At 41.9% G+C, this 22,543-nt stretch overlaps 1 long non-coding RNA gene across 2 annotated transcripts; it reads right to left on the reverse strand.

Moving 5' to 3' along the window:
- Positions 1–1,473: 1,473 nt before the first annotated feature.
- LOC132657267 (uncharacterized) lies at positions 1,474–15,959 on the reverse strand. Of its 2 annotated transcripts, XR_009595154.1 has the most exons (3): positions 15,644–15,959; positions 8,034–8,142; positions 1,474–4,209 (listed from the first exon to the last, which is right to left on the reverse strand). It is a non-coding gene; the product is annotated as an uncharacterized LOC132657267 (long non-coding RNA). The 2 variants fall into 2 exon arrangements; XR_009595153.1 differs by lacking the exon at positions 15,644–15,959 and having other exon boundaries at positions 8,034–13,389.
- Positions 15,960–22,543: the final 6,584 nt, after the last annotated feature.

The raw sequence follows: 22,543 nt of genomic DNA on the forward strand, positions 1-22,543 counted from the left end.
GAAGTAAAGGATGACAAGTGCTCATCTGTAGGGACACATGCATGGTAGACATCTGAGTGCCAGCAACTCACCAGCACAAAGACATTTTATTCCACTAATTCCACAGAGGGAGGTAATACCGCTATTAAGAATAATGTTTTAATATTCATTGCTTCATTGACTCAACAAATATTCTTGGCATTGTCTCTGTGTTGGGTAGCATTCCAGGTATTTCCCTTATCTAAACTTTGTAATGAGGAGACCTTCAGGTTGTTGGGGTGAAGGTCTTTCCCAGAACAGATTTTTTTGTAAGAATCTTGAACCTATAGTGATACATTCATGCTTATTGAAAAGAGGGATATGCTTTTAAAGATACATTTTTATAAATTACATTTATATAAATATAAATAGTATAAATATTAATCATTTAATCTAAATTAAGTTAGCCTTAATAATTTTTTATTTTCTCTTCCTATAATTCACAATGTCTATGACATTTGGAGTCCACCTTTGGATGCCAAAGGCCTTGAAATCTGTTCCCAAACCTGGGAGCTGTAACTTATTACTTGGGGTATAATTCTTCCATGATGGAAAATGTGCTTTCCCCCTTTGTGGCTACTGCTTACCAATATTTCAAGACAAATCATTAGAAACCCTTTCTAATGGTAACAGATAGTTGCCATGAAAACACAAAGTAACAGTTTGTTAGGAACCTGGGGGGATGGGGAAAACACTGCATGACTATCTTTTGAATATGAAGTTAGTATGCCACGTCGGTTAAAGACAATATTAGGCACAGACACAGTGATTTTTTAACTTAGGAGATGAATTGTTTAGGATGCTTCCTCCCCCAATTAAACAAACTATCAGGCAGCACATGAATCATAGGAACTCAAAAAATCCTTGTAGACAATCTATTAACAAGTTCATGTTCTTACATTAGTGGATGCCTTTCATCTCCATCTTAGCTTCAGGTGTGAACGAGAAGGTAGATAAGGCTTAGGACATCCATGTGCCTCAATTCTTTCCTCCTCTGGGTAATTCTGATTCTACAACATGCAAGGATGGCCAGCAACCTGAAGGCTTCCTCTACCCAGATCTACCAACTGGCTCTGCTCTCATTCAACAAAGAAATACCTTGAATGCTACCCAACACAGAGCAAATGCCCAATAATGTTTGTTAACTTGACGAATAAATGAATATTAAAATATTAGGTGACTACCTCCCTGTTGGGGCCTTCCCTGGCGGCTCAGATGGTAAACAATCTGCCTGCAATGTGGGAGACCTGGGTTCAATCCCTGGGTCAGGGCGATCCCCTGGAAAAAGGAATGGCTACCCACTCCAGTCTTCTTGCCTGGAGAATCCCATGGACAGAGGAGCCTGGCGGGCTACAGGCCACGGGGTCACAAAGAGTTGGACATGGCTGAGTGACTAAGAGTTTCACCTCCCTATATTAAGAATAATAATTAATGGAATAAAATAACAGAGAATCATTCAATTTGAAATCTCCAGAATTGAGTTTAATAACCAAAATAACAAAATAAATGGAACATGTGTAGGAGAGCACACAGGGGTGTAGGAGTGAGTTTAAAGAGATAAGTTGATTGTATTGCTTCTGAATTGCCTCTAAATTGTAGTGTTCACCTACATGCTCCACAATGCTGCCATCGGCATGGTCCAAACACCGGAAGATCAATTAATGATTTACTTTTTTAAAAGGCGGATCTCAGAAGCGGAAACCAGGAAATTGAAGTTCTTATAGAAAACCTAAAAAGTAAAGGGAATAAAGTATTAAATATAAACACTAAATCAAAACCAAAAAAAAAAAAAAACCCTAGAGAAAGAACTCTTTTTGTTATCAGTCTGTATTTCATGGTTTTCAATTAGACTCACTATATTTTATGTTTTCATAAATTAGCTGGTTTAACATATTTAGACAATTGTAGTTGAATTTCATATTTAGTCATAAAGCTGGTATATATATGTAGGACCTCATTCTACGTGGATCATAGACATGACCTTGGGAGCAACATTTTCCTCTCCTACATAAGTTCCTTATGTGTAGAGAGCATTTTGAAGATAGAAAATGAGGTCTGAGGAATTAGTGCTTCCATCATGTCCCCAAGTGTAAGTCGCTCGGTCGTGTTGAGCCCTTTGTGACCTCTTGGACTGTAGCCTGCCAGGCTCCTCTGTTCCTGGAGTTCTTCAGGCAAGAACACTGGAGTGGGTTGCCATTTCCTTCTCCAGGGGATCTTCCTAAGCCAGGAATCAAACCCAAGTCTCCTGCATTGTAGGCAGATTCCATACTGTCTGAGCTACCAGGGAAGCCTCATGTCCCCACGGTGTCTGTTTTATTTGTCCCTTAACCTCTGTATTTGCCAAATTTTAAATTGACTGATTTCTTGCCACAGTAGCATACATTGTGGCGGGGGGAACGAAGCTCCAAAATTGTTGATGGTGTACGCTTTAAAAAAAAAAAAAAAGGTCCAGAAATTTTAAAAGAACAGCTCCAAAATTCATAAAACACAAAAAAATTCCCAAATTAACTTTCATTTCCCTGCGGCTCCCTAGAATTGTCAACAAATGAATAACAATAAAGAAAAAACAGATATTAAGTAAATGAAAGAGACTAGAAGTATTACATAAATATTGCATTCCCCGTCTCCATCTTCATTTCCTCCTTTTCCTTCCCCCACTTCTCCTACCCTAGTTGAACGTTCCATTTTCTAATATTCTGTATGATTTTTTTAACTTTATTTCTTTTTCTCCTCCTCTACTAGAAAGTAAGCTCCCTAAGGGCCCAGACTTTTGCATGTTTTATTTTCTGATGCATTCCCAGTGCTTAAACAGTGGCACATAGTAGGCACATCGCAAGTATTTTATAGACTGAATAAGGCTAACTCACGACTTGCTTCCCAGGTGGTGGTAAAGAATCTTCCTGCCAATGCTGGAGACGCAAGAGACACGGGTTCAGGTTCCAGGTCAGGAAGATCTCTTGGAGTAGGAAATGGCAACCCACTCCAGTATTCTTGCCTGGAAAATCCCACGCACAGAGAAGCCTGGTGAGCTCAGTCCATGGGGTCGAAAAGAGTTGGACATGACTGAGCGCGCACACACACAATGCAGGACTGCAAATATCATGTCAACACGTGCAGCTCAGAGCCCCATTTTCCATTAGCATTCACATAGAACAATATGTGGTATAGTGTTTTCTCAAGGGCTACCAGGTCACTCTTCACGGAAACAATAAGCTAAATAGCATTGCAAAGGCACTTCAGCAAGAGGCTAAGTGCTTTCTCTCGCATTGTCTCTTTAGATTTCCCAGCAGCCTCTTGGGGAGCTTTTCCCATTCTCACCATATCACAGAGGGGGTTACTGAAGCTCTGATAGGTGAAAGGATTTGTCCTAAATCACCCAACACTGAATGTGCAGGAAGTGGATGTCAAGCTGCGTCGTTAGAAGACGGAGGCTTATTTACTCTTCCTTCAGCCACATGATCTCTTATTTCTGGATTCTTCCCAAGCAACCCTCCATGTAGTATCCCTATAAATGTCTATTTTGGCAAAAGATGATTTGTCAGAACTATGTTACTTCTATTTTTGGGGAACCTTCAAACACCATCCAAAGGACAATCTTATTAAGCTTGTCACTGCCGGTGGGGGCCAGATCCTCATTAGAAAGCCCAAGCCAGACAGTGATGTGACTCAAACCATCAATACAGTCGCGTACCGTGCCAAACCTGATTCTGATCAGCGCTTCTGCACACAGTACATCATCTATGAGGACACAGTATATCATCTATGAGGACACAGTATATCATCTTATCTAATCATCGCCCAGAAAGGGTTCGGCTGGGCAAAGTCTGGATGGCTCCTTCCAGCTGGTTTATAGATTGTGTGATGGCCTTTGAGTTGCTCCCTCTTGACAACTGAACTCACACAATGTGATAACCTAGTGATTGCACTGTTTTCATCAGTCACATTTTTACAAATACATGGACTCATTCATCAGAGAAGGCAATGGCACCCCACTCTGGTACTCTTGCCTGGAAAATCCCATGGACGGAGAAGCCTGGTGGGCTGCAGTCCGTGGAGTCGCAAAGAGTTGGACACGGCTGAGTGACTTCCCTTTCACTTTTCACTTTCATGCATTGGAGAAGGAAATGGCAACCCACTCCAGTGTTCTTGCCTGGAGAATCCCAGGGACGGAGGAGCCTGGTGAGCTGCCATCTATGGGGTCACACAGAGTCGGACACGACTGAAGCAACTTAGCAGCAGTAGCAGCAGCATATCCCAGTTAGATTGTCCAATATGCCATAATTTCAGGTAACTCTTACTTGACAACCATGTTCTTGTAGTTATTATGCTTAGTCTCCTACATACAAATGAGTTCTGCTCCAAGAGCATGTTTTTAACTCCAGTTTGTGCATAAGTCCAACAGCATTAGCCTAGGTACCCAACTGACACGATCAGCTATATAGCACCATAGTGTAATAGGTTTACAATACTTTCCACACGAATAATACATTAAAAAAGCAAACAAAAAATAAAGAAACCATTTTTGATCTTATAATACAGTACCTTGAAAAATAGACTAGTACAATACAACAGGGGTATGTTCGCATCTTTGAAAGTTTGCAACTTGAAGATTTGTATGTAGGGAACTTACAGTACTGGAAACAATTTTGTTCAATGAAATTGAGAGGGTAATCATCTCAGGTGGTTTCATTTCCTTTCATTCCTATTTCCCAACAGTTGATCATAAACAGAATACAGCTGACCCTTGAGTAACACAGATTTGAACTCTGCAGGTCCACTTATAGGCAGATTTTTTCCAATAAATAATACTAGAGTACTATATGACCCACAGTTGATTGAAGCAGCAAATATGCAAACAAGTTTATGGAGAGCCGACTGTGAAGTTACATGCAGACTTTCAGCTACGCTGGGTGGGGGTCAGCAATCCAACCCCTGCATTGTTCAAGGGTCAACTATGATGCTGGAATCAGGACTGCTGGGAGAAATACCAATAACCTGAGATACACAGATGACACCACACTTAGGGCAGAAAGTGAAGAAGAACTAAAGAGCCTCTTGATAAAAGTGAAAGAGGAGAGTGAAAAAGTTGGCTTAAAACTCAGCATCCTGAAAACTAAGATCATGGCATCTGGTTCCATCACTTCATGGCAAATAGATGAGGAAACAATGGAAACAGTGACAGACTTTATTTGGGGGGAGGCTCTAAAATCACTGCAGATGGTGACTGCAGCCATGAAATTAAAAGACACTTGCTCCTTGGAAGGAAAGTTATGACCAACAGCATATTAAAAAGCAGAGACATTACTGTGCCAAAAAAGGTCTGTCTAATTAAAGCTATGGTTTCTCCAGTAGTCATGTATGGATGTGAGAGTCGGACTACAAAGAAAGCTAAGCACCAAAGAATTGATGCTTTTGAACTGTGGTGTTGGAGAGGACTTTTGAGAGTCCCTTGGACTGCAAGGAGATCTAACCAGTCCATCCTAAAGGAAATTACTCTTGAGTGTTCATTGGAAGAACTGATGTTGAAGCTGAAACTCCAATACTTTGGCCACCTGATGTGAAGAACGGACTTATTTGAAAAAATCTTGATGCTGGGAAAGATTGAAGGCAGGAGGAGTAGGGGACGACAGAGGATGAGATGGTTGGATGGCATCACCGATTCAATGGACGTGAGTTTGAGTAAGCTCCAGGAGTTGGTGATGGACAGGGAAGCCTGGCGTGCTGCAGTCCAAGGGGTCACAAAGATTCAGACATGACTTAGCAACTGAACAACAAAACAAATACACACACATACAGAATCTGATGGTTTCATGTCTGCCTATTAATGTTTAGGTGCTTCCTCAAATGTCCTCAATATGAGATACATTAGGTTGGAAATTTTGCAAAAACAAGATTTTTCTGCTTTCATAGTTATTTGAGAAAACTCAACCTGGCCAAAGGCAAATGTTTTACTGGTTTTTCGCAAGTTTCTTGAGTCTCTAAAGGAAAGCATGAATGCAAAATGACCATGTAATTGTCCTTTGTACTGAAAGTTCTCCATCTTTCCTGAAGTTTATAGCAGGATATGTGGAAAGGTCAAGTGAGAAAGTCTAATAACAGGACTATCCATCTTCCTTTCACACTGCTCCTTCAGTTTGCCCTCCCACTTATGACTGGTGCTACTCTTCCCAAACCTCATTCAGTGGATAGGCTTAAAAGGTGCTCCCTATGGTATTAGATGCTGACTTTGTGCTGTTCTGGGTACTTGCTTCCCTACAGTGCTGCCTGATTGGTGCGGCCCTTCAGCATGGAGCTCACACAGTGCACTCAGCTCCACAACTTGAATCCCAATGAAATGACTTCAATTTACGCATTTTGGAAAAGAAGTCCAATCACTAATATAAGAGGTATCTGGTTGTTCTTTACTTACTTTGCAACCACATCCTAACATCAACCACCTAAATCATTAGAACTCCCAGGCTGAAGTTCTCCTAATTTTAGCAGTGGTTATTCTAATCATTCTGACACTATGCATCATAGGGTTAGCCTGCCCCCTTTCATTTGGGATATTTTCTGTGACTAGGATGTCAATTTCCTCACTCAAAGTGAAAAAAAGTGAAAGTCGCTCAGTCGTGTCCAGCTCTTTGTGACCCCATGGACTGAACAGTCCATGGAATTCTCCAGGCCAGAATACTGGAGTGGGTGGCTGTTCCCTTCCCCAGAGGATCTTTCCAACCCAGGGATCAAACCGAGGTCTCTCGTATTGCAGGCAGATTCTTTACCAGCTGAGTCACCAGGGTAGCCCTTATTCACTAAGATCAAACTAAATTCTATGTACTAGGAGATGGTTAAAAGTTGCATGTGGCTTTGTGATGATATTTAAAATGTGTGTATGCATGAATGATACTAACAGTTATCACTCTGGTGTACTGAGCATCAACTATGAACTGGTCTTTATGCTAGGTGCCAGACACGTGCTAGCTCATTCAAAACTCCCAGCAACAGTAATAGGACATAAGTATCACTGGAGTGAGTAAAGAACTTGCCCAAAGCTGGACAGTGGAAATGCTGAAACCCAAACGTGGGTTTGCCTGATCTGAAGCATTACAGGACTGCCTCTTCACTCCAATTCTAAGATTTTTTAAGTGGCCAACCATTCCTACTTAATTATAATAATAACAAATCCATAGTGCTCAGCACTCATCAGGAGCCAGGCACTATTATTGCTTATATATTTTCTCATTTAATACTCATGAATAAGGCTGGGGAAACCTAAGCCTACGGTGTTTAAGGATCTTGCCCAATGATCCTTGCACCCAGCTTGCAACTTTAGAGAGTCAGAATTTGAAATATGACAATCTAGTAACAGAGGCTTTGCTGATAACTACTGCACGATATTAGCTTCTCAGCTTAACAAATGCCTTTGGAGAGAATTTAGCAAAATCACTAGAAGGGTAAAAATTTTCTTTCATGCCATGTAAATGTATTTGTGTGTACCTACTGTACACTACACCCACACACAATTTGTACACTTAAAACCCTTTCTTCACCATATGAATCATTTACAGCTTTAAAATTTACCATGCCAAATACAGCCCTTCTGCCAACAGAGAATACATCTAGAATTGCCTCCCCACCCCTCCAGCACCAATCCCTCCCCCCCATCCCCTGATTTCCCACCAGACAAATCTATACAGATTTCTTGGACACCAAGCCAAGCAGGATAGAAAAAAAGAAGCAACCTGTGTGCAGTTCATTCTCATTGATCCATTCCAGGATGAAGGAGGAGAGCGTATTCGGGTGGTACCCAGCATCACAGACTGAGACCAGGGTGCTCAGGCCACTGCCTGACACTTAGCCAACTGTGAACCCTAAATCCTCCTGCTGTTACTCCAGTGCTCTCTTCCACTTAGCCCTGGGCTCACGCCTAGTCTCTGTTTTGTTCTCTGCATAAAGTGCGAGCAATTTATTTGGGGCAGAGCTCTGATTTGGATGTCAAATAAAACTGATTGATTTTATGATTCTGTAAAGGTTACCTCAAAAGGTGAAACGATTTCTGCAGCAGAAGCGCATCCATAAATCCAAGCTATTTGTGACAAGTCCTGTCCCGCGGTGGGAAGATGGATTCCGGAATCTGCAGCGAATCTGGAAGAATGGTGAACTTTCCAGTAGATATGGCTTAGGAGCTCAGGCTCCTTAGGTATCAGGGAGGCTGACATATACAAAGACAGCATGGTTAAAGGAGAATTTGTTGTCGTTTTTTCCTAGAGTCATACATACCAGGAGAATGAAAAATGAAATTGCCATGCTATTCCATCGGCAAAATAAAACAAATCTGCCACCTGTTAGTTACCTCACTGCCATCAGTTCAGAGCCCTGGAACGTGTTGTCTACAAATGATTAAGAAAGTCAGTGTGTGACTAGAAGCCTTCCAACTGTCTCAGTGATTCCAAAACTCCCCAGAGGCAAGGTGTTTTCTTGTTGGATGTCATAGGCTAGGTGCTCAAACACATTTCACAGAATCTTTAGTACATCTCGAATTTCTGAAAATTCTCAAAATTCTTTGGGATTCTTGGCCCAGCAAATGGAGAATAGGAGCCACGGGAGATGGTGTTGTAGCTGTTGGTCAGTCACCAAGTCATGTCTGACTCTTTGTGATCCCATGAACTGCAGCACGTCAAGTTCCCCGATCCTTCACAATCTCCTGGAGTTTGCTCAAATTCATGTCCACTGAGGCAGTGCTGCTATCTAATCATCTTATCCTCTGCCACTCTCTTCTCCTTTTGGCTTCAATCTTTCCTAGCATTGGGGTCTTTTCCAATGAGTCGGCTCTTCACATCGGGTAGTCAAAGTTTTGGAGCTTCAGCGTCAGTCCTTTCAATGAATGCATGTTAGCCACTCAGTTGTGTCCGACTCTTTGTGAGCCCCTGGGCTATAGCCTGCCAGGCTCCTCTGTCCATGCGATCTTCTCAGCAATAATACTGAAGTGGGTTGCCATTCCCTTCTCTACTTTCCAATGAATATCCAGGTTTAATTTCCTTTAGGACTGATTGTCTTGATCTCCTTGCAGTCCAAGGGACTCTCAAGAGTCTTCTCCACCACCACAATTTGAAAGAATCAATTCTTAAGTGCTCAGCCTTCAATTCTTAAGCGCTCAGTCTTCTTTTTTTTTTTTTTTAATTTATTTTTATTTATTTATTTATTTTTTTTATTTTTAGTTTTTTATTTTTTAAATTTTAAAATCTTTAATTCTTACATGCATTCCCAAACATGAACCCCCTCCCACCTCCCTCCCCATAACATCTTTCTGGGTCATCCCCATGCACCAGCCCCAAGCATGCTGCATCCTGCGTCAGACATAGACTGGCGATTCAATTCACATGATAGTATACATGTTAGAATGCCATTCTCCCAAATCATCCCACCCTCTCCCTCTCCCTCTGAGTCCAAAAGTCCGTTATACACATCTGTGTCTCTTTCCCTGTCTTGCATACAGGGTCGTCATTGCCATCTTCCTAAATTCCATATATATGTGTTAGTATACTGTATTGGTGTTTTTCTTTCTGGCTTACTTCACTCTGTATAATCGGCTCCAGTTTCATCCATCTCATCAGAACTGATTCAAATGAATTCTTTTTAACGGCTGAGTAATACTCCATTGTGTATATGTACCACCGCTTTCTTATCCATTCATCTGCTGATGGACATCTAGGTTGTTTCCATGTCCTGGCTATTATAAACAGTGCTGCGATGAACATTGGGGTACATGTGTCTCTTTCAATTCTGGTTTCCTCGGTGTGTATGCCCAGAAGTGGGATTGCTGGGTCATAAGGTAGTTCTAGTTGCAATTTTTAAGGAATCTCCACACTGTTCTCCATAGTGGCTGTACTAGTTTGCATTCCCACCAACAGTGTAGGAGGGTTCCTTTTCTCCACACCCTCTCCAGCATTTATTGCTTGCAGATTTTTGGATCGCAGCCATTCTGACTGGTGTGAAGTGGTACCTCATTGTGGTTTTGATTTGCATTTCTCTAATAATGAGTGATGTTGAGCATCTTTTCATGTGTTTGTTAGCCATCCGTATGTCTTCTTTGGAGAAATGTCTATTTAGTTCTTTGGCCCATTTTTTTGATTGGGTCGTTTATTTTTCTGGAGTTGAGCTGCATAAGTTGCTTGTATATTTTTGAGATTAGTTGTTTGTCAGTTGCTTCATTTGCTATTATTTTCTCCCATTCAGAAGGCTGTCTTTTCACCTTGCTTATATTTTCCTTTGTTGTGCAGAAGCTTTTAATTTTAATTAGATCCCATTTGTTTATTTTTGCTTTTATTTCCAGCATTCTGGGAGGTGGATCATAGAGGATCCTGCTGTGATTTATGTCTGAGAGTGTTTTGCCTATGTTCTCCTCTAGGAGTTTTATAGTTTCTGATCTTACATTTAGATCTTTAATCCATTTTGAGTTTATTTTTGTGTGCGGTGTTAGAAAGTGATCTAGTTTCATTCTTTTACAAGTGGTTGACCAGTTTTCCCAGCACCACTTGTTAAAGAGATTGTCTTTACTCCATTGTATATTCTTGCCTCCTTTGTCAAAGATAAGGTGTCCATATGTGTGTGGATTTATCTCTGGGCTTTCTATTTTGTTCCATTGATCTATATGTCTGTCTTTGTGCCAGTACCATACTGTCTTCTTTATGGTCCAACTCTCAGTGACACCAGTGGTAAAGAATCTGCCTGCCAGTGCAGGAGACACAAGAGACATGGGTTTGATCCTTGTGTCAAGAAGATCCCCTAGAGCAGAAAATGGGAACCCACTCCAATATTCTTCCCTGGGAAATCCCGTGGACAGAGGAATCTGGCAGGCTACAGTCCATGGGGTTGCAAAGAGTCAGACGCAACTGAGCATGCACACACATACGTCTACATCCATGCATGCATGATTTCTGAAAAAAACAGAGCTTTGACTATTCTGACCTTTGTAGGCAAATTGGTATCTCTGCTTTCTAATACACTATCTAGATTTGTCATAGCTTTCCTGAGATGCTGAATATGGTAGGAAAAGGAAGGAGGAGAGGGATGTGGTGTGTGTGTGTGTGTGTGTGTGTGTGCACCCACCAGTCTATAAAAGTGTTATCACAGAGGATGCAGGGACCGTGGTGCATGCTAGTTTAAAGCATGAGGATCTCCAAAGCATGTTCACTTGTCATGCCAATTGGCCTCAAATAGCTCCCCAAAGCAAGGGAATACTGGAGGTTACTTAAAAACACAGAGTGAAGAAAGGGGGTGAAACCGCAGCTTATGTGCCAAAGAGCATGCCAGGCTCTTCACCGACTCAACCTCTCTAGAGCCCAGAATTAATCACAGGGCAGAGAGTGTGGTTCCAGTCGGTAGGAATGAGGCTGAATGACATAATGCAGAAGTGACTGGCAGAGCAGCGATTCCAGTCTGGTCTTTTGGCTGTGATTGCTGCCCTTATTCTCCTCAATTCCTGCTCTCAGCCACCTGGTTCAGGCTCTCACTGCCAATTGCCAGCCCGCCCTGAGCTCTCCTTAGTCCTTATAGTCTGATCAAAGTGTTGCTGTGCTTAGTCGCTCAGTCGTGTCCGACTCTTGCGATCCCATGGACTGTAGCCCTCCAGGCGCCTCTGTCCATGGGATTCTCCAGGCAAGAACACTGGAGTGTGTTATCAATTCCTTCTCCAATCAGACTATCAATATTCAAGTCAGACCATGGCACATTTCTTTAATTCCTTGAAGCAGTACCGGAGGACCCCACGGTCTGGCCCTTGCACTTTCTGGCATCCCTTCAGGTGACCCCTCAACCTCCCACTCACCACTTTGGTCATAGTTTCCGCCATGCAGCCAGATAAATATTCCTCTCCACTGCACACTGGCTGTTCTAACCCCTATTTCTGGAATGTCCGCACCCCCTCCCTTTGCCTGGCTGACTTAGTATCATCCGAGGTTTAGCTGAGGCCTCAGTTCCTCTGGGGATCTTGCCTGGTTCCCAAGTTGACCCAGAGGTCCCTCTCTGTGTTTCCATAGCATTCCCTATATCCCTATGCCATAAAAATTTGCCACATTATGTGAAAACAACTTTTCTATATCATCTACCTCACTAGCTTAATTTTTTTTAAGATTTTTTTTTTAATGTGGACAGTTTCTAAAGTCTTTGTTGAATGTGATACAATATTGTTTCTGTTTTATGTTTTGTTATTTTGGCCACAAGTCATGTGGATCTAGTTCCCCAACCAGGGATCGAACCTTCATCCCCTGCATTGGAAAGCAAAGTCTCAACCATGGGACCACCAGAGAAGTTCCTCTCACCAGTTTTAAATGCTTTACAGGCAAGGGCCAAATGCTACATGTTTTTGTCCACCTGGGCTTTCCATCAGTTCAGTTCAGTCGCTCAGTCGTGTCCAACTCTTTGTGACCCCATGAATCACAGCACGCCAGGCCTCCCTGCCCATCACCAACTCCCAGAGTTCACTCAGACTCACAGCCATTGAGTCAGTGATGCCATCCAGCCATCTCATCCTCTATCATCCCCTTCTCCTCCTGCCCTCAATCCCTCCCAGCATCAGAGTCTTTTCCAATGAGTCAACTCTTCCCATGAGGTGGCCAAAGTACTGGAGTTTCAGCTTTAGCATCATTCCTTCCAAAGAAATCCCAGGGTTGATCTCCTTCAGAATGGACTGGTTGGATCTCCTTGCAGTCCAAGGGACTCTCAAGAGTCTTCTCCAACACCACAGTTCAAAAGCATCAATTCTTCAGTGCTCAGCCTTCTTCACAGTCCAACTCTCACATCCATACATGACCACAGGAGAAACCAGAGCCTTGACTAGACGGACCTTAGTTGCCAAAGTAATGTCTCTGCTTTTGAATATGCTATCTAGGTTGGTCATAACTTTTCTTCCAATGAGTAAGTGTCTTTTAATTTCATGGCTGCAGTCACCATCTGCAGTGATTTTGGAGCCCCAAAAAATAAAGTCTGACCCTGTTTCCACTGTTTCCCCATCTATTTCCCATGAAGTGATGGGACTGGATGCCATGATCTTCATTTTCTGAATGTTGAGCTTTAAGCCAACTTTTTCACTCTCCTCTTTCACTTTCATCAAGAGGCTTTTTAGTTCCTCTTCACTTTTTGCCATAAGGGTGGTGTCATCTGCATATCTGAGGTTATTGATATTTCTCCCAGCAATCTTGATTCCAGCTTGTGCTTCTTCCAACCCAGTGTTTCTCATGATGTACTCTGCATATAAGTTAAATAAGCAGGATGACAATATACAGCCTTGACGCACTCCTTTTCCTATTTGGAACCAGTCTGTTGTTCCATGTCCAGTTCTAACTGTTGCTTCCTGACCTGCATACAGATTTCTCAAGAGGCAGGTCAGGTGGTTTGGTATTCCCATCTCTTTCAAAATTTTCCACGGTTTATTGTGATCCACACAGTCAAAGGCTTTGGCATAGTCAATAAAGCAGAAATAGATGTTTTTCTGGAACTCTCTTGCTTTTTCCATGATCCAGTGGATGTTGGCAATTTGATCTCTGGTTCCTCTGCCTTTTCTAAAACCAGCTTGAACATCAGGAAGTTCATGGTTCACGTATTGCTGAAGCCTGGCTTGGAGAATTTTGAGCATTACTTTACTAGCATGTGAGATGAGTGCAATTGTGTGGTAGTTTGAGCATTCTTTTGCATTGCCTTTCTTTGGGATTGGAATGAAAACTGACATTTTCCAGTCCTGTGGCCACTGCTGAGTTTTCCAAATTTGCTGGCATATTGAGTGCAGCACTTTCACAGCATCATCGTTCAGGATTTGAAATAGCTCCACTGGAATTCCATCACCTCCACTAGCTTTGTTCATAGTGACGCTTTCTGAGGCCACTTGACTTCACATTCCAGGATGTCTGGCCCTAGGTGAGTGATCACACCATCATGATTATCTGGGTCGTGAAGATCTTTTTTGTACAATTCTTCTGTGTATTCTTGCCACCTCTTCTTAGCATCTTCTGCTTCTGTTAGGTCCAGACCATTTCTGTCCTTTGTCGAGCCCATCTTTGCATGAAATGTTCCTTGGTATTTCTAATTTTCTTGAAGAGATCTCTAGTCTTTCCCATTCTGTTCTTTTCCTCTATTTTTTTGCATTGATTATCTCTTCTTGCTATTCTTTGGAACTCTATTCAGATGCCTATATCTTTCCTTTTCTCCTTGGCTTTTCACCCCTCTTCTTTTCACAGCTATTCGTAAGGCCTCCCCAGACAGCCATTTTGCTTTTTTACATTTCTTTTCCATGAGGATGGTCTTGATCCCTGTCTCCTGTACAATGTCATGAACCTCATTCCATAGTTCATCAGGTACTCTATCTATCAGATCTAGTCCCTTAAATCTATTTCTCACTTCCACCGTATAATCATAAGGGATTTGATTTAGGGCTTTCCAACTTTGCAGCAGCAGCAGCAGCATGCAGTGCCTTAAAAAAAATTTTTTTTTTTTTTGCTTTTCCCTATTATATATAAAGGGGCTTCCCAAGTGGCTCAGTGGGTAAAGAATCTGCCTGCCAGTGCAGGAGACACAGGAGACACAGTTTCAATCCCTAGGTTGGGAGAAGGAAATGGCAATCCACTCCAGTATTCTTGCCTAGAGAATTCCATCAACAGAGGAGCCTGGCCAGCTACAGTCCACAGTGTCACTAAGAATCAGACTTGACTGAAGTGACTGAACATACACGCACATTATGTATAAAACACATAGGAAAGGGAGAATTCTCTTAGATAGATGGAGATGTACCTAATCTAAACTGCTCCTGGAATGATACTGGCAGGTGGGCAGGGGACATGAAAGATGGTAGGTTTCTAAGAGGAAACAAATCAGAGGGCATTTGGGGGAAACAGCCTCAAATCTCAATCTACAACCACCAAGCTATCCCTGTCTGCACCCAGTCCTTTCGGATTTTCTTCAGACCACATGGAAGAGTTGGTCTCTCTCAGGATTAAATGTATCCCTTCGTCTCCAGATCCCATCTTCCCCTTCCTCCAAAGGCCCTCAGAGCATTGATTATCTCTCTCCCTTCCTGAATTCTCGACTGGGAAGTCCCATCAGAATTTACACATCCTCCAATCTCAGAGCTTCTAGGTAAAGAAAGTAGGTTTCCTATTTTCTTTGCCTCCACTTCCGTCCCTGAATCCATAAGAATAAAGGAACACAAATGGCGCAGATCCACTAGGACAAAGAGAAACAGGACAGAAATCTGCAGTGGGTGATAAGATATCAAGCAAGTTTTGAAGCTGGAAAGAGGGTGTATGAATTGCCCATTGACTTGGCAAAGGAGAAATGGCTGAAAGCTGTCTCCATGTACGTAGAGAAATGCTAAAGAGATGCAGGTTGATTTGTGCCATAAACCCCAGCACAAACTTGAGAGACTGGAGGCGTGAGGTAGCATACCTCAAAAGGCAGGTTGATGAAGGTATGGTTGAAAACAGGATTGGTTATATAAGAAGCAGACTCCTAAATCTCACCACCCACTTTGCAACCGATTAATCACCCTTCCCTTGCTTAGTATTAGAAGGATTGTTTTTTGGAACATTTTTTGAAGCAGAGTCTCTCCTGGCTCAGAAACACAGCAACCAGGGGAAAGAGGTGATGACTCACTCACCTTGAAAACAAGAGCATTCAGTGACAGTCCAGAAACTGATCTTGATATTCTCAGTGCTTTCTCTCCTCAACTCACAGGTCCCTCGCAACCACACTTGGGTCGTTAGAAAGGAGACTATAACATTTTCCTGTTGAGAAAACACCTGTGGCCATCAAAGAATGACTAGATGCTAAAGCCCAGTGTAGCCTTGCTGGGAATGTACTGGGGCTGATAAGGGAGGAAAGAGATTAGTCACTACAGAAGGTGGAAGAATTAGCTGGCATGGACTAGGAGAAACTAGCAGGGTACCCCTAGGATTAGCTTTGAGAGCAACTGACCAAGGGTGCCAGAATATAAAGTTGGGTGAGAATACACTGATTTGGGGGCTCTTTTTCAGAAAATGGAATTAAATATTCTGCCTAGGATTCTGGGGCTTGAAGCAGACTCACTATTAGCAGACTCACAAAGTCTGTACATGCTTGCCCTGCACTGAGAGAAACTGAAATGCCTGGATTTCTCTGTTATTATTCAGTTGCTAAGACCTGTCCAACTCTTTGCGACCCTATGGATTGCAACCTGCCAGGCCTCCCTGTCCTTCACTATCTCCCAGAGTTTGCCCAGGTTCATGTCCAGTGATGTCCATAATATGATCATCAAATGTTACAGTTTCCTTTCTAAAGACCCCAGTCTGGTTGCCAGGGATCTGTGAGTGGAGAGAAAAGATTGAGTATATCAAGTCCATGAATTAGTGATGCTATCCCACCATCTTATCCTCAGGGGGACTCATTGGAAAAGACCCTGATTTTGAGAAAGATTGAAGGCAAAAGGAGAAGAGGGTGGCAGAGGTTGGCAGGTGGTGGAGGAAGGCATAAAAGGTGGAGAAAGATAGGCCTGCTGGAGTAGATAGACTACAAGAGGCCCTAAGTCCCTCTTGGGGATTAGTGTCCTCATGAGGGCCCAGGGGATACAACAGTCACCAAGGCCATCAGGAATGCAATGGAAAGTAAGCAAACAGCATTTTTAAGAAGATCAGCTTGTGCTGCATAAGGATTTGCAAGTACCCTGAGCGGAAAAGTCCCAAAGAATGCAAGACCCACCTCAAAATATTCCCCTTCTTTCACAGATCTTGGTCCCTCAAGTCCTAGATGACTTAGTAGCCTTGTGATAGCTCTCATCAGATGTTTTATATATATTGCTGTATATTTTTAGTTATATCTTATAGGGGATTATTCTGTAACAAACTACATTACCACTACAGAAATAGCTAGCAGATCTGCAGGAGATGTGTAGATCCAGCTTTCCACTGCAGGAGATCCAGCTTTTTGAGGTATTTAAGTTTTTATACCTGAAAATGAATATGAGCCTATAAATAATAATCAGCAATTAATAAGTTTAATATACTAACAGGAGTGCACAGTTCTTTTGGAGAGCATCAAAGAATTGATGCTTTTGAACTGTGGTGTTGGAGAAGACTCTTGAGAGTCCTTTGGACTGCGAGGGGATCACATCAGTCAATTCTAAAGGAAATTAGTCCTGAATATTCATTGGAAGGACTGATGCTGGGACATGAGTTTGGGCAAGCTCCAGGAGATGGTGAGGCACAGGGAAGCCTGGCGTGCTGCAGTCCATGGGGTCGCAAAGGCTCGGATATGACTGAGCAACAGAGCAACAGCAATTAATAAATATTGAAAATAAACAAGAGTCAAATCTCCAGAGAAAACTGACTAACTTGAGAGGCAGATGCAAAACAAACAATAAAGGAAAAACAAACTTTGGGAGATGGATATGAAGCAGGGAGTGAAAGAAGAGAAACATATAGTGTCCTTACCGAGAAATTAGAGAAGCTATTGCAGCCATGAAAAAACAAGATATCATCAAAATGCAAGATCTGAAGACTAACTAGAAACTTTTCAAATTTAGAAATCATTCTTTCTAAAACACTATGTTCTAAAATACAAATCAGTAACTCTATAGAAGCTTGGAGGATAAGTTTAAGGTAAAGTAACACAAAAAGGTGAAAAATAAAAGGCAAATAGAAGAGAAAAAATAGGAAAATAGGGGGTCCATTCATTAGGTTCAATGTTTCAGGAACAGGAGAGAGAAAGAAGAGAACAAAGTTATCAAGAAACAGAAATATTTGTCCACAATTTAAAAACTGTGCTTGTAAAAAATTCCTGAAAGAAGACAATGACTGGCAACATAAACAAGACAATATCATTCAACTTCAGTTTACTAAGGTTAAGAAGATAATCTCAAAACCTTCCATAAAGACAAAATGTGTCCCCTATTAAGGATCAAGAATTGGAATGGCATCAGACATTCCCATTTGCAATAGTGAGAACTAGAAGAAAATGGAACAGCATCTTCAAATTCTGGTGGAAAATGATTTTGTACCTAGAATTCTCCAAGACAAATTATTAAGTAGAGTATAGATTACTCCCATTTCCAGACGTTTGACATCTCAAAAACGTACCTCCTGTGTGTTGGCTCTTAGGAAGATACCGGAGAATTTGAGCTACGAAAATGATAGAGTAAACTGAGAAAGCCAAAGACATAGAATCCAGGAAGCAAGGACTCCGACAGAGGAAGTTAATCCATGGGGTTTTGGCAAAGAAAATGCCAGGATGAGAGCCCTTAGGCATAAAGAGAGAGCAGCTAGTGTGCACTGAGGCAGAAGAATAGATGTCCACAGTAAGAGAGGCCTCAATAACATTAACAGCTATGAAAATGGACCTGATTTATTTACATGTTTGAGTATACTAATAGGAATACATAATTCTCTTGGAGAGGCTGGGGAAGAATTAATGATAGCACAGAGAAATTTAATGAAAAAGAAACTGTGAAGATAGAAAAAGCAATAATAGTGCGCTTCATAGCTCAACATGAGTAATAATTACACAGTCAACCCTGAATATTTATTTAAATAAAAATAAATATTATTTTTTATGTAATAAAAATTGTTATATAACCATTTTGGGCAAATAGGGGAAAGGAAATATGATATGGGTACCTAGATTTTCTCTAAGAGTGTTTCCACCTCATCTTTCATGGTAAGGAGTCAATAGGAATGTCCAAAATGAACATTAATCAGAAACCCAATAGCAAATATCAATATAAACAGCTAAAAGCATTAATCCTGTTTCCAGGAAGTAAGTCTTGGAGATGGAAGGTTGAGACAGGGGAAGTATAGGTATTTTTATTAGCCTTTGAGGCATTTGACTTTTTAAAACTTTGTATATGTATTGCTTTAAATATATATATATAATTGTATATAAAATTTAAGATCTAATCACTTACACAATAAGTAAAAGCAATGAGTAATTCACAGACATTTAGCCGTACACCAGCCCCTCCCATCTTAAAACAAAGAACACCTCCCTTGACATGTTTTTCTTCAACTTTCTGCTCCATTTCTTTTTCTTCACAGGCCAGGTTCTTTAGTGGTGATTGTCCTCACCGTATGCATTTCTCACCAGCCACTTAATTATTCCCCTCCCTTTCTTACTGGCCTCTTTGTCATTCAACCCCATGAATTCGATTTCCTTGTTTGACGATGTTAGCTGACTTCTCTTTCTGTCTTACCTACCACAATTTCTCCTGCTCTCTGTGCCTCTCTGGTCACTCCTTATCTTCTCATTCCTCCAGAGCTTCTGCTTTTTCTATTTGACATGCCAGTGGGCTCAGAAAACTCCTCTCAGTACCTGTAGACTCCACTTCCAGGCCAGTTCCTAGGTTCCTCTCTGGACTGACCCTTCAACAGAATGTCTTCTTGTTTCCAGATCTGCTGGCTCCTTCAGACATATGGTTACCAGGTTCCCTTGAACTATGCCCTGAATCTCTGGACCTTTTGCTCACCCTTCTGCCCAGCCTTATCTTCTGAGACTGCTGCCTGGACCAGAGAATCCAGTTTCTACTTGTCCAGGCAAACAGTATGCATGACAGCCCTAAGTTAGAAAGGAACATGGTGTTTCAGAGAAAGAAAGAAAGAAGTCTAGAGTGCCTAGAGAAAACAAAACCAAGGAAACAGTGGCTGGAGATGCAGCTGGAGAAAGATGCGGGGGCCATGTAACCCGCCACCTTTTATTCAGCGTGAGAACTTTTGTCTTTTTCAAGGCTAATGGAAAAGCATTGAATTCTTTGCAGCATAGAATAATTATGATCAGATTTCCATAAAAGATGAGTTTGGATGAAGTACAGAGAATGCATAAGATGTGGATGAGAGCACCCCAGTTAAGAATGGTGCAAAGACAGACAATGGTAGTCAGATTAAAGTGTGATGGTGGAGATAGAGAGATGAAATTGAAACAGATTAGGTGGTAAAATCAACAAGACTCCATCATATTTGGTTAGGGGTGATGAGGGGAAAGTATCAAAAATTCTACTTGAACAGTTGAATCATTGATGGTAGCAATCAAAGAAAATAAGGAAACTGGAGGAGAATCAAGTTTTGGTGAGAAGATCCTGAGTTTTTGAGTTTGAGTTGTGTTTGAGACAGCTAAGTGAAGATTTTTAGGTTAGCTAGATAGATAGTTCTGGAGGATAGAAGAATTATCTGAGTTGGTAGTTACAAATGATGTGGTTAGAGGTATGTCAGTTTCCTATCGTTGCTATAACAAGTTGTCCAAACTATTAGTAGCTTAAAACAATATAGGTCTATTATTTTACAGTTCTAGAGGTCAGAAATACAAAATGAAGGTTGGAGGTCCAACACGGGCTTTGCTTGGACAAGTCAAGGTGTTGGCTCAAACCAAGTTGTCAACTCATAGGGAGAAATGTTCTTTTGTCCTTCCAGCTTCAAAACGCTACCTACATTCTGCATTCCCTGTAGCTTTGTAGCTCCTTTGTAGCTCTGCATCCCCTGTAGGTTTGTAGCTCCTTCCTCAATCTTGAAAGCCAGCAATGGAGCATCTTCACATCTCTGTCTCTGCGCTGGTCCGATTACTGCATCTATTTCTCTCTCTTCCCACCTCACTTTCTTTCTCTCTCTCTCTCTGACCTTTGCTCCTATCGTCATTTCTCCTATGATTCTCACCCTCTGGCCTCCCACTTATAAGGATCCTAGTGGGTACCTTGAGCCCATCCAGATAAACCAGGAAAAAGTCCCCATCACAAGATTCTTATTTTAATCATATCCATTAAATCTTATTTATCATACAAGGTACAGTAATGTATTCCCAGTTTCTGGGATTAGGATGTCTACTTTAAGTGTAGGGACACAACTCTGTACATATTTACTGTGTAGGTGATGCAAACAACCAGTGAGGTATTTTAAATGAGATGCTGTTTTCCTCTAATCTGATAGAATCAAACTCATATATAGGGAAGTATAATGGCTGAAACAAGAAAAATAACAGAAATTTACAGTACTGCTGAAATCCAGGTTGTTTTCACCCAAAAAGTTTTAGGTACTTTTTTAAAGATTTATTTATTGACTGTACCAGGTCTTCATTGCTACACATGGGCTTTCTCTACCTGCGGCAAACAGGGGCTCCCCTCTAGTTGCAGTTCACAGGCTTCTCATTGCAGTGATGTGTCTAGTTGGGGAACACGGACTCTAGGCACGTGGGCTCAGTAATTGTGGGCCTAGAGCATGGGTTCGGTAGTTGTGGCAAGTGGGTTTGGTTGCCCCATGGCATGTAAGATCTTCCCAGACCAGAGATCCAACTGGTGTTCCTTGCAACACAAGACAGATCCTTAACCACAGCACCCCCAGGGAAGCCCTGGGTAATTTTGCTACTAAAGAAATTGTTGCTTTTGAACAAGTATAGACTTTGCCATGTCCTCAGTAAATGGATGACACAGCCCACATGAAGGTGACCTCTCTCATGGCTGGACCCAATGAGACACGGAGGAAAGTTTTGTTTCCTGCCCCTGTAACTCAGATGTGCTAGTCTGAGAGATCTTGGTATCCAAGGGAGTTCTGTTTCCATCAGGGGACACACGTGGTTGCAAAGGAGTAGCAACTTCCTTGTAACCTGGTTGTTCATCATACCACTGGACAAGCAAGTGAAAGGATTAGCATTCAGGTTGGCTTGTTTGATCCTCACTCTCAAATGACAATAGGGCGCTGCCACTCAAACACGGAAAGAAGAGGTATGAAGGGAACTGTTGCTGTCTTGTAAGATCATGTCCATTGGATGACTCGTGCAACCTAAACAGAGAGGTCCATCTAGGACTCAAGCATATGCATAGCAGGGGACTCTAGTCAAACAGAAATTGAAGTAGAAGGAAGAAGGAAGTCGTGAAAACTCAGCTACTACCCAAAAGCAAGTTATGGAAACAAGAAGTGCAACTGTTCCTCAGTGTTCCTTCTTTGTGATGTTACGCAGGTATTAAATGTGTTATCTGAGCTCCTTCTCTTTCCTCTCCTTGCTCCCACTATCAGATTAGAGTCTTCCTTGTGACATACAGGCCATTTTGCTCATTGGTGGAAGACCACTAATGAGAATGATGCAACACAATGGAGCAAGAGGAGGAGAGGCATCACTCAGTTAATCCAGGTTTATCAGATAATCAGAATTCCAAGAGGATGTTGAATTCACTCTGGAGAATCATTCCCTTCCACTGTGTATTTTGTCTTGGCAAGGAAGCTGGGTTGATCTCGTGACAAGGAATGCATGCTGGCATTGGGTGTGTGCATGTTTGTTCATTTGCGTCTGACTCTTTGTGACCCCATGGACTTCAGCCTGCCAGGCTCCTCTGTCCGTGGAATTTTCCAGGCAAGAATACTGAAGGGGGCTGCCATTTCCTTCTCCAGGGGATCTTCCTGATCCAGGGATCAAACCCACGTCTCTTACGCACATGCTGACAGCCAAAAACAAAACAGGAAGTAAAAAGATCCCTTGCAAGTTCCACCAAGTGTAGTGTGTCAGTTTCCATATTTGGAGAATAATTAAGTTCAGGAAGTTTACAGCGTCAGTA

The sequence above is a fragment of the Ovis aries genome, chromosome 10 (assembly GCF_016772045.2).
Source record: "Ovis aries strain OAR_USU_Benz2616 breed Rambouillet chromosome 10, ARS-UI_Ramb_v3.0, whole genome shotgun sequence".
NCBI lineage: Eukaryota > Metazoa > Chordata > Mammalia > Artiodactyla > Bovidae > Ovis > Ovis aries.